Genomic DNA, 3,714 nt, shown 5'->3' on the forward strand with positions numbered 1-3,714 from the left:
TCTACATATTGAACTAAACCTTTAATAATAAGGCTAATAAAATGAAATAGACAGTATGTCTGTTCATGTCCTAGTCCATGGTGTCAACCTTTGTTATTAGGCAGCACTTGATCTGTTATTTCACCTTCAATTATTCGTTTTCTTATTGTGCTGAATTAAGTCAGTAAGCTTCTCGTTCATGAAACCCACCTGACTCTCAAAGAGGTGACAGTGAGATGGATTTCAAGGCTGGAAGACAGTACTCATGTTAAACGCTCCCTGCTGCATCCAAACTCACAAAACCCACAGAATTTCCTCAAGACGCTGCTGACTCAGAAACTCAGTGCACACAACAAATACTCTCACTATCCTTATTGATTCACCACCTACAAGCAAAACCTTGCCTTTCCCCAGATAGTTCCTTTCATCCCTGCACCATTTTGTGATCATTATAAAAAAAAAAAAAACACCTCCATGCTGAACTCAGTGTTGTAGTATTTCTGTTCATGTTACGCCATTGGCATTTACAGCTCCGCAATGTATAACGACAAAGAAATTGAAAGTGCTGCAATAAAAGGCCAGGACCACATCACCATGGATACCCAGGCTTTGTGTGATCGCCGTCTCCAGAAAGCTCCATTCTCAATTTTCTGTCCTTCACCTTTCTTCATTGATCAAGAAAAAAAACGGCCACTCAGATGTGACCTATCCGAGGACAGACTCTGTTAGTCCCCTCCGGCCTTGAGCGAGACGTCAGGATGTCGATCACTTGCAGTGTGTTTGTCTCAGGCTTCGCCTTAATTAGCAGCATGGATGTGCCAAAAATACTCCTGGTTAAGATCACCGAAGGTGAAGTGCGCTTGTTCTTCCTCCGCACCATGCGCTGTGAGAACCATCATCATGATCATGTAGGCACTTCCACAAAAGCACGCACACAATGCCGGGTACAAAGAGGTCATCTATTTCTAAAAGCAGACTCACAAAAGCTTTACAATACCATAAAAAAAAAAAAAACGAACATTGTAACCATGACAACGCATTGAAATCTTTTATTTTTAACCCCACACGCAGTGAAACTCTAAAATGAATGTAGCTTGCTGTTTGTGATCAGATTATCAGCGGACGTTCATTGTCTACTGTTGAGAGGCATTCGAGCACAAAATGATCAGCTTTCAACGAGGACTTTAAGGAAAGCTGAACCACTTTTGGATTCAAATGGCTCCACCAGTGCCCCCCCCCCACCTCCAACCTGTCATTCTATTCAACTTATATTCCAGCTTCATGCCCAGTATTCTCTGTATCCACTGTGACCCTGATGAGAATAAAGTGCTCATAAGGTGAATGAATGATGCATCACTTGTAACTGAAGTAGTACCCTTAAGAATACCTCTATTCTACCTTTAAAAAAATCTGAAAATGTTTCTTGTAAGCCATTTATAGCATTATGGAATATTCTTCTCTTTGTTCCATTAAGTGCAAAAGTTGTATTTGTTCATAACGCTACATGTGTTAGCGTTTAGTACTCTGTGATGTCTGTAACCACTCCAGACAAGCTGCTCGCACCGTTAAAACCCAGTTTTAGTACAGTGGGCCTAATAATTTGGCTGGTGTGTTTATCTAGGTTTATAGCATGAGTTTTAATGAAAAAAACGAAAATGATTAATTTTCAGTCTAACATACAGACATTTTCACTGATTCACAGATTTTCTTAATGACACAGACTATATGGGCAAAAGTTTGTACACCCTGACCATCACATACATACAGTTTGTGCTTGCTCAGATTTATTAATCTCTACAGTACTGTTATAATAAGCTCCATTGATGTGAGAAGACTTTCCAGTAGATGTTGGAGCATGGCTGTTGGGATTGGTGTTCATTCAGCAGCAAGAGCATTAGTGAGATCAGACACTGATGCTGGGATGGTGAGGAGGTCTGGGTTGCAATCAGGGATCCAGTTTATCCCAGAGGTGTTAAATGAGGTCAGTGAGGTCTGTGCAGGTCACTCGAGTTCTTCCACTCCAACCTTAACACAGGGGGATTGTCATGCCGGAACGGTGTTTAGATCCAATGACGGGACGTTGTTATGCAACAGTCTATACACATGCCTGCTCCTAATATTGTGGCAACAGTATTTTATTTATTTATTTATTTATTTATTTATTTATTTATTTATTTTTAATACATAGGTGTCAAGCATCCACAAGCCTTTGGCCATATACTGAAGATACTGTAGTAAATACTTGGCTAACTTTCTATTCCAGCTCGTTACATAGTAGATAGGCATATAGGCATTTGAGGGCACCTACTGAGACAGCTTCAGTGTCATACTGAAATTTCATTTACAATACTTTGACTGTAGCTTGTATACTCTTTATAAACTTCAAAAATATTAGAAAAAACTGTTAAATTAGAAATAGTTCGAATAATCTTGACTATATGCAAGATGTTTAAACTTGGGAAATGTGTTTCAATTGTACAGCTTTGTGTGTTTGTGTCTGTGTTTGTGTGGACACTGGAGATTCATTCTGAATTTGTTAGCATTCATGGCTGTCTCTTATGGAGTTGCAGTAATTAGCAGGGGTCGGTGCTTGTACACTTTAAGTGGCTGGTGTAAGCTACTTATTGAACACTCCGTAGCTCTCCTGCCCTTCACGCTCATTTCCACGCTCAGGCGCGGTCACGTTCAGGCGCGGTCACGTGTCGCTCTCCATAGTGCTGAAATTCCCGCGGCTCATTTCTGCATTCTCTGAGCAAGTAAGCTCTCCAGATGAATTAATCACTGTAAACGGTTAGAGGTCACATTTATTCCAATTACATCTTCAACTTTTACTCCCTATTATTTTTTTTATTTGTTTAATTTCATTTCATTCATTAATTAGAGCTTACGGTCAAATCGATTTTTTCTTTCTTCTTTCGCATTATAAAACCTGCGGTACGTGGTCTTATTGAAGAAGATAGATAGATAGATAGATAGATAGATAGATAGATAGATAGATAGATAGATAGATAGATAGATAGATAGATAGATAGATAGATAGATAGATAGATAGATAGATAGATAGATAGATAAGTGTAAAGACAGACAGGCAAACAGACACACAGATAGACACACATATAGATAGACAGATAGACAGACAGATAGATAGATAGATAGATAGATAGATAGATAGATAGATAGATAGATAGATAGATAGATAGATAGATAGATAGATAGATAGATAGATAGCTTTCTTTCCTTCTTTTTTCTTTCTTTTTTGTATGTATGTATGTATGTATGTATGTATGTATGTATGTATGTATGTATGTATGTATGTATTCTTATACTTTTAGATACCTGTTTATTTATGATTGCTTATAGATTTAGAAGATTATAGATATATAGATTTCACTTTTGTTGATTTCAAATTGCAAACTGTTATTTATTTATTTATTTATTTACTGATTGATTTATTGATATATTTGTAGATGTTTGCATGTTTTACATGCTTATACTATTAGACACTTGCTTTCGTTTGACTTCTAGACTTCTATCCTCAGCTTCTGTATTAAAATATAAACATTTTAACAAAGTGTTTTGGATGATTTGACTTCTAAATAAACAGCACGCACTGTTTACACCAGTTACGGATGTTATGGACGTGCGTAAGCATCGGCGGCTGTGCGGTGCGGTGAGGAGGTGGGATGGGGTGGCGGTGTGTGTGAGGGGTAGAAGGGGGGGCTGCTTGACAAAGGA

Source organism: Tachysurus fulvidraco, chromosome 22, assembly GCF_022655615.1.
Source record: "Tachysurus fulvidraco isolate hzauxx_2018 chromosome 22, HZAU_PFXX_2.0, whole genome shotgun sequence".
In the NCBI taxonomy this organism is placed as follows: Eukaryota; Metazoa; Chordata; class Actinopteri; order Siluriformes; family Bagridae; genus Tachysurus; species Tachysurus fulvidraco.